The 9,688-nt window shown below is 40.4% G+C and overlaps 1 protein-coding gene across 2 annotated transcripts in view; it reads left to right on the forward strand.

The window, feature by feature from the left end:
• Positions 1-9,688, forward strand: part of KCNH8 (potassium voltage-gated channel subfamily H member 8) — a 159,538-nt gene that overhangs the window by 67,438 nt on the left and 82,412 nt on the right. The window lies entirely within an intron of this gene.

The following is a 9,688-nucleotide window of genomic DNA, read 5'->3' on the forward strand; positions in this document are numbered from 1 at the left end:
CTTGGGTCCGTGTTACTTGAAAATATTGCCTTCTACAGAACTGTTGTCCTGTTCAAGCATGACTAGATGTTGAGCTCCTCTGGAGTCTTTTTCTTTCTGTCCTGCCAACATTTGGTGCGTGTGCTTGGCTGGAACTTATGAAAAGGCCTTCAAGTCATTTGTGATCATTTTATCGGAATACTCAGACATGGCTGTGGTCCAACATCTTCAGCTTCATTGGGTGCTCATGAATTCTAGTACAGTGGTGCCCCGCAAGACGAATGCCTCGCAAGACGGAAAACCCGCTAGACGAAAGGGTTTTCCGTTTTGGAGGTGCTTCGCAAAATGAATTTCCTATGGGCTTGCTTTGCAAGACGAAAATGTCTTGCGAGTTCCTGCGGGGTTTTTTTTCCTCCCCGCCTTTTTCTAAGCCGCTAAGCCGCTTATCAGCTGATCCGCTAAGCCGCTAAACAGCTGATCTGCTAAGCCGCTTATCAGCTGATCTGCTAAGCCGCTTAACAGCTGATCCGCTAAGCCCCTAAGCAGCTAATAGCGCTAATCCGCTAAGCCGCTAATGGGCTTGCTTCGCAAGACGAAAAAAAACGCAAGACGAAGAGACTCACGGAACGGATTCTTTTCGTCTTGCGAGGCACCACTGTATTATAAGAGAGGGAGGAAAACTTTTATTCATCCATTTCCTCCATGCAATGCATAATTTTATAAACTGCTTATTCACCTTACCCTTGGAGACCTTGCAGTCACGCAAACAGCAATTGAGACTCAGATTTAAAAGACGAACTGGGCTGGGTTTAATCAACAGTTGCCAATTATGATATGAATGTTGCGAAAGCAGCAATGGGAGAAGGAATTCTAGAAAGGTGGAATTGTACAGCTAATACATCCTCTACAGGGCCCCCTACATTCACCATAAAAGTAGTCTACACACAGTTGACAAAACAGCTCATATATTCAGTACACTATTGGCATGGTAATCATTTTGAAACAGCAAATTTCCACAAGTGATATTTAAATTTGTAACTTTTAACGAGAAGCAGTAAATTACTTTTCAATTATCCACAAGTTACACTGCTAATTAGGTTCCATACAAAGAGTTTTCCATAACACTCAGTGTCATGCATTTTAAAGTCAATCAACCTTCTCTCTCTCTCTCTCTCTTTCTCTCTCTCTCTCTCTCTCTCTCTCTCTCTCTCTCTCCCCGTCCTTTTAAATCCTCTAATCAAATACTGCTTTGAAACACTATTCGTCGCCAGATTTAGCATAACCTGACTAAAAAGGATGGTTCTTCCACAGCATGCAGAAAATGTGCTGTGCTATTTTAGTAAAAGCTGTTTTGCTTTCAAAGAATCAAATGAAAGTTTAGCAGTCACCGCCTGGCAAGGGTTATTTCAGTCCCTTGCATTATGTTGAGTAATGTATAGGAATGATTCTAATACTGGTTACGTCTTTGTCAACTGTGTTCACATTCAAAGTAATCTTAGCTGAATCACCAAATGTATTAATTACTTCCTGATCTTATAGATGAACACTGGCAACATCTTTCCTTGATCTAATTTAGCCTGCTGTTTATATGTTTGTGTGGGCCAGGCTGAAAAGAGCAAATAAATGGGGAAATAGACATATAATGCCTTGCATCCTAGACCACCTATTCATCGCCATCTCTCATCTTGCCTAGGATCCCAGGCTTCCCTTCCCTTCTCTTCCTGGGCCTTTCTACTTATTGCTGACATTCCTCTAGTAATTGCCTGCTCTTTTACCCACAGTGTTCAAAAATATCCACCATTACGCATAGTAATAATAAAAATAAAAATCCTAATAAAAATGTTAAAGCATTTTAATGCAAATTTCTCATAATATACACATTTTATATGCAATTTGCATGATAGTCACCTTTTTGCAAACAATTTATCCTAATATAAAGCACTTTATGTTATTTCACTGATATATGCATTTTGATGCACACTTTACCCTAATATACACATTTTAGAAAACCTTATCACAAAATTTGGAGAAGAGTAAATATTGAAGGAAAGCTATTTTCTGTTCACATATTATTTTGGAAGGTTCAAAGTAGGTAGGTTCACATTAAATCCTAACAGAACCGAATTTCTCTGCCATTCCTAGTGTTAATTTAAATAGATGCCCACTCAAAAACAACAATCAAACCCAGATATCACGGACACAATGTGGTTCATGAGATGACAGTACTTGAGAAAGGATTGGGGCATAATCTATAAATAGGTTAGCAGATGAAGCTTTAGGTAACCATCATCCACTTACTTGAAGGTAAAGGGACCCCTGACCATTAGGTCCAGTCGTGTACGACTTTGGGGTTGGGGCGCTCATCTCGCTCTATAGGCCGAGAGAGCCGGGGTACAGCTTCCGGGTCATGTGGCCAGCATGACTAAGCCGCTTCTGGCAAACCAGAGCAGCGCACGGAAATGCTGTTTACCTTCCCGCTGGAGCAGTACCTATTTATCTACTTGCACTTTGTGCTTTCGTACTGCTAGGTTGGCAGGAGCAGGGACCGAGCAACGGGAGCTCACCCCCTCGCGGGGATTTGAACTACCGACCTTCTGACTGGCAAGCCCTAGGCTCTGTGGTTTAACCCACAGTGCCACCCACGTTGTGCATATCCACTTACTTACATAAGAATAATTATTGAGATAAGGGGCATTCTGCAGATACCAGAAGGCCAGTATCTTGTTTCCTAAAGTGGCCAACCAGACACCCCTCTGAAGCCCATGAATGAAGCACAAAGGTATAGCAACTGACATTCATAGGTGAACATCTGCACATCTTGGACAATAAATTGCATGGGTTTGCCAATTCATGCTGATTATGAAGTTCTTGGAAAGATGCTTAGCCTCTGTGGCACAGGTTTTTATAAAGACTTGTTCACCCAATTATTGTGGCAGATTCTTCCCAAACCTGCATCACTATGGAAGATCTCATCTGTGGCAATAGACTCACCTGCATTGCTTCAGCCCTTTGAGACCAAGTGAGCCACACTTATAAGATGTGAGATTTCTTAGAAAAGCTGTCAGCAAATAACTATTATTGAATGCCTGGCTTTGCTCCTGAATTATGGATAATCTTTTTCATCTTCCAGGGACTAAAGTTTCGCTGCAGGATAGAAACATTTTCTCAAATGAGAAAGGTCACTTAATAAACAGAGGAATATACTCAAGAGCTGAACCAACTGTATGCAAAGACACAGAATCTGCTCAATTGCAGCAGCATTTGTGCAGAGAAAATTCATTCAAGTCAAAGGAAATTCTTTGCACAGTGAAAAGCATGATGGCAGGATTTTGCTGCAGCATTCAAAGACTGACAGAATGTAGAATCAATGCAAATATTTCATCTTCTGAATAAAATATAGGCCTGGTGTTGATGGCTGGTAACTATTCTGGCCATATGATTATCACCATGGCTACTCTATAGCCATCTGTTCTCAATCACTATTATGTGCCAATGACACCTACATTCTGGACATAGAGTAAATAATGCAACAGTATGTTGTCCTGTGCTTTTATTTGGCTTAGGTTTTCTTTTGAGCTTCTGAGGTCCAGGTTTTCACAAAATTTGGAATGTTGGGCAGAGGTTTAGAATGCGGCAGAAAATTGAGCTTGGTGCAAATTTCAGTTATGGGAATGCTGAGAATCTCAATTTTGGGGGTGCATTTTTTCAATCCATTGAGGATTTAATAGAGTTTAAAAGGTGTGATCGATCTCAGGAACTTGTGTCAGAGCTGAGCCATAGGTTTCTTTGGGAGGCAGGAGTCTGAGCTGAGAAGTTTGAACTAGATGATAAACCCAGAATCGACTTGGATCAGCATTGCCTGATCCTCATAAGCAATAAGGTATCCTGTACATTAAGTTTAGTTTCATTATTTCTACCAATACATTTCCAAACATCTTTCCAATGAGCTAAAACTTTGTTTCTGTTTGTTTGGGTTTGGGGAACGGTATTTAGGATGATGATGACAACGATAGTAATGATGATGATTTATTTTATTTATACCCCACCCATCTGGCTGGGTTGCCCCAGCCACTCTGGGTGGCTTCCAACACATATAAAAACGTAATAAAATGCCAAATATTAAAAATATTAATGTTTTTTTTAAAAAACATTAGGACATCACCACACATTGTGTAAATGTATATAAAAATAACACCTTGATGACTTTTCAGGTTTCAAACTTGTGATTGTGAGTTCAAACAATGCACCTGGAAGAACTGCTAAAGCAAGGAAGGCGCACAATATTGGTTAAAGGCACAAACTGAGTTAAACTAACTTATTTTGCTACCTGACAGAATAATGAAAGTGCAAATCTACCATATTCAAGGCAGACCTAATTCATTAATGATTGCATGAATTATTCATGCAAAGTATGAACAGGGCTACTTTGAGAATCAGTTGCTTAAAACCTATGTGGCATTTGAAGAAACATTTTTGGAGTCTTTCTTCATATCTCTGTGTTGAAAGCAGTCTAAATAGAGAAAATCTTCCACATAAAAGCACAATAGAAATAAAGGAACTTTTTTTTTTAGACCTGTCACATCATGAGAGGCAGATATTGGCCCGTGAAACACAATTAAAATCTGTCAGATAAGACTACCCACTAAAATACAATAAAAGTAAAGCATAATATCCACCAAAGTATTGAGTTGCATCTAGACTAAGGGATTGTACACACTTTCGCTTGTCCTGCCACTTCCCCTCAGGAAAACTAATCGTTTACCACTGAATTGGAACAAACATCTTTAGATATTTCTGTGAATTGATGTTTGTTCCAATTCAGCGAAAGCAGCTGGTTTTCCTGGGGAAAGTAGCAAGACCAATGAAAAACCGCTCAGACCCACAAGACAAATGGAAACCTCTCAGATATGTGCTTTTTGGGCACAGAACAAGCGGAACAGTGGACGAGCCCTATGTTAGTGGTACCAAGTTCCCACAGAAATCAGTGAAGCAACAAGCTTGAGCTGCAATCCTATACCCTTTCCCTCTAGGAATAAGCAGCATTGAACTCAATGGGACCACGTTGCACATGTTTCTAGAAAATTTACTGATAACAGCAGGGCCTTTTCAATAAGGCCATGCAACTCTAGAATAGCTTACTGAGAAGTCCATTTGCAAGCCTCCATGTTGATGTTTCAAAAGAAACTCAAGACCTTGTTTGTCATTCAGTTCTGACTGTACTCACATTGGTAGGGTTTGAACCCTCACACAGCATTATTATTATTATTTTTTTAAAAAGACTACATTTTAGTGCACTTTTCTGGATATGGGTGAGGTTTGGTTCTTACTCTGTATCTCTGGTATTCAAGAGGCCGGGAGTTGTTGGAGTCCAACAACATCTGTAGCATCACAGATTCCTCATCCGTGCTCTAGGGTAAGGATTCTTCCCGCTGTTTGGTTAAGTCTTCAGACTTGACCCGGATCCACTTGGGCCTCACATACACTATTGAGAGCCACATCAGTGATGCTTTATCTAATCAGAATCCATTGTGCCACCTGCACCTATGTTTTCACAAAGGGTCAAATCTGTGATAAAAGCACAGGAATTTTCCTAGGTGAACCAGTCCAGCACATTTCCCTTTAATAATCTGAGCCAAGCCTACCATTAGGCTGTGTGAAGCAACCGCCTCAGGTAGCGGATGCTTAGGGCCAGTGGTAGCAATCTGACCTATTCCTACTGAGCCACCAGCCATTGCCCTTTGGCACCACATGGTATCTTCTGGCTACCCTAATCTGGCTTGCTGCTTCAAGGTTTGGTACTGAAGTAAGATTCAACTGTTGGTCTTGGAGTATGCTTCTGTAAGTAGAATTAGAGGAGGCACTTCTTGTTCTTTGCTTCAGGCACCAAAAGGTTTTAGGCCAGTCCTGCTAACCACAGGCAGTCAGATGCCTCCAGAAGCAGGACGTTATGATTTAGGTGGCAGCCCTGAGATTGTATCCAGGAACCACAAGTATAATCTATCTCTTTTTAGACTTAGTATGTGGACTAAATGAACATAAATAAGCAGAGGAGAGGGTGGCATTCTTATACACATTCATTTTCCAGGAACTCCCTTCATGGTTGAGAAAGAAGCCTCTGGTCTCAATGTCTGTCCTGTGTGCGTGTGTGAAGTATGTTTTCTGTTTTGACTTAATATTTATGGCTGCCACCTAAATCAAGAAAACTATTAGATGCACACTGTTGCAAACTAGCTTGAAAATATGCCACCATTCTTCCCAACTGTTGTATAAGATTTTATATCAGATTTATATCGGTTTCAGATTTCCCTGACACCTGGCCTGCCCCTTAAACCATTTGTTTTGAGTAATGCAGAGATAAGCTGCCCTAGTTTTTGTAGTCTGCGATGCAATGCTCTTTATTTAATCATATCTGCCTGAGATATATTAGAGGCATTCCTCAACTGTTTTCTGCATAAATGTGGCTTTCTGGAAATACTGCAAAATCCCTCTTTTTCCTCTCTTGTATAGCTCTAGCTGATTGCTGCAGCATAAATCACAGAATTATGTCGAGTTACTTCACTGTGTTATTCCAGTAACTATTTGTATCATTACAGGTGGGACTTACAAGAAAATGTTGCTGCATAAAGTGTTCCTGTTCCTGTTCCAGCTGACTGGATGGAACCCTGCCTGTTTCTAAGATATTCCCAGTGCTTTTTTTCTGGGTGTATGCAGGGGTACGCATATCCCTAAACATTTTGTGAATCTAAGTTTGGCCTCATTGAGAGGTAGTATTTCAATATGAGTAGGAAAATGAGAGTACCCCTAAGCATTTTTTTAAAGGAAAAAAAGCACTGGATATTCCATTCTGTTTCTCTTGTTCCAACAATTAGTCAGCCTTCCGTGGCCTTTAACCACAGAAGCAACTTATGTGCTGGTAACAGTGACAGATTAAGGACCACTTCCCAGGCTATGAACCTGCTTCTTCTGGGGGAGTTCAACGCTATCTAGCGCAGGATTGCCACTGTGTCCTTCAACATTACTTTAGCCTGGCATTGATGGCATTGATTTAGCACTCCTGCTGCTTTACCTTCAATTTGATGAAAAAGAGTAATAGAGTTAAGTATCATCCACTTATTCATAACACTTCACCCCAGGTCTCTGGATAGTCTTTCTCAGTGATTTCATGCAAATGTTAAATAGCATGGTGGACCAAATGGAACCCTACAGAGCCCATGGCATAATGCCAAGGATCTGAGAAGGAGTCTTCCAGAACCACCTTCTGGGATTGCTTGAAACCCCTCCCTCCGTTGAAATGGATCTGGAAACTCAGGCTCATCCAAAGAATGCCTGGACAACTACCAGCCTTTCAAACACCTTGTCCGTTAGCAACTTCCTGATAATTGTTAATATTGTCTGGTTCCAGAGCGGGTTTTTGTTTAGAGGCAGCCAAAGCATTTGGTCTCTCAAGAAGACATTTATTTCAAGAAGAATTTATCATCTTCTGGACCCAGCAAGCCAGCATATTTTATCCCAGTGTAAATTACATTGGATTCCTATGATTTGTAATTCTTTGTGTCTTTCAGCAATGAAATAAGCTGCCTATGGAAGTTAGTGAATTCCTTTTTTGGATGCTTTTGAGGAAAGAGAAGAAAGACATGGGTTAGGGGTGATTCTGATAGAATTTAGCCTCTCTTCTTAATCTCTGAGTGGCCCTGAAAGTTAATAAAATGTGTGAATTCAGGAAGAGTGTGCCAGTGCTTTCTCCAATGTGAGAATTCCATCCAAATACCTCGTATTTAGAGGTGGCTTATAATGATTTGAAGATTAGGATGTTCATTCTAATGCAAAAAAAAAGCTCTAAAAATAAAAGTCAGTGCATTCAAGTAGATGGCATGATGCTAGAAAAGCCTTTGGGGGTTTCACAGCAGTGTTAAAAAAAGGCTCCTTAGCCAGCTCTGCAGGGTGAACAAAACATGTCCAGAATCATTTTAGGGAGAGGTGATTGCCCCTCTGTGTTGCCTCACTAATGGACTTGCTTTCCGTTTAAGCCTTCACATCAATCATGTAGGCATCAAGTCTCGCTGTTTCCTTTTTTGCAGACGTCAAGATGCACTTTTTATCTATTGCTGATTTCTTGCTGTGCTAATTGGGTTTTCTTCACCTCATCTGTATATTTGGCATTGATTTTAATTACGCTTGCTTGATGGACAGCTTAGTTTGAAGCTCCCAAAATTCCTTTTCTCATTTCTAGCAACAAGTTTAAGTTTACAATTACTTGAGGAAAGGGTGCAAGACTTCATTAAAAATAATAATCATCAAATTGTTCCCATTGTACCTGAAATGCTTTTATTGAACAAGCCTGGACATTTGTAGGTGATTACCTACTTCATGAGATGCTAAAGTTGGAATTGTGAGCAGCAAATCAAATAAATCAATTAATGTAATAATTACACACAATCAGTGTGTGAACAGATATATATTCTTAAGGCTGAAGTTCTGTATCCACTTCCCTGGGAGCAAGTCCTGTTGAACTCAATGAGACTTGCTTTGGAATAGACATATTACAGCAGAGCTTTTCAAACTGTGTGTCACAACACGTTAGTGTGTCGGATGCAGTATGTAGGTATGTCACATGAACACTCCCTGTGCTCTTCCCAGGGCTGGAAAAGGGTTAGTTTAATCTCCGCTTTGCTTTTGCACGTCTAAAAAACATGTCACCAACATGAAAAGTTTGGGAAGCTCTGTATTACAGGATTGCACTGTTAGTGTGGTATAAATTGTTTCTATACACATTTATTCCAATCCACAGCATTTGTTTTCAAGGCAAGTAATGTGTTTTCAGACCCCTTCTGCGACATTGAGGGTCCCGCCAGGTGTTCAAATAGAGGAGCATCACAGATGATGTGGACAGAGTTGGCATATCCTCTGTGTTGATTAATGGGCAATAGGCAATTCACAGCCCAACTCACATTGAGTTCCTTGGTGCCTTCTGCGCAGATAACTGAACTCTTGCAGTCACAGTGTTTTACACATTGTTGTAACTTGATATGATTCATGATGATACTCTCATTCTTGGTTAGTAGCTTTATATTTGTGGGGTTATCTGTATAGCAGCAACTATCGTCTTTCCGAGAGCAGGATCATTCTCCAGAACAGGTTGTAGGTGTGTGTCATGCTGTGTCACAGTACGTTCAGATGATCCCAGCATTTTATCGAATATAGGTCAAACTCTGCTCTAATTTATACAAGGATAAACCCAGAGATACTCTACTGAAGCTATGGCAACTGCATTGAATGGAGGGCAGTATAAATAATACCTCAGTTGGCCATTGTGTAAAATGAAATAAAAAATCTTAGTTTAAATCAGCACCACAATTAGAAATCTGAAAGCTGGAAAACAAGCGGATGCTGAATTCTAGCCCTCATGGATTGCCTGTACTAAGATAATAGCTACAGGAGAAGAAAATGACATTTCATTTTTCTGAACATACAGAAACATTGGTGATCAGCTGTATACTTAAATATGATTCCGTACAGATGAACTGTTGGTCCACTTCCCAGGATTCATGAGGATCGGGGAATACATATGTGGACACAGAAGTGATTTCTGAGTTGATGGTGGTTTGGAGGAGCCGATAAGGACTGGGAGGGTGTCCAAAATTTGGAGGTTCTATAAGGATTAGTACACAATGGGAATATTAGAAAGCACTGGATCTGTGACTTTTATGAT

The sequence above is a fragment of the Podarcis cretensis genome (assembly GCF_951804945.1).
Source record: "Podarcis cretensis genome assembly, chromosome: 12".
Lineage (NCBI taxonomy): Eukaryota > Metazoa > Chordata > Lepidosauria > Squamata > Lacertidae > Podarcis > Podarcis cretensis.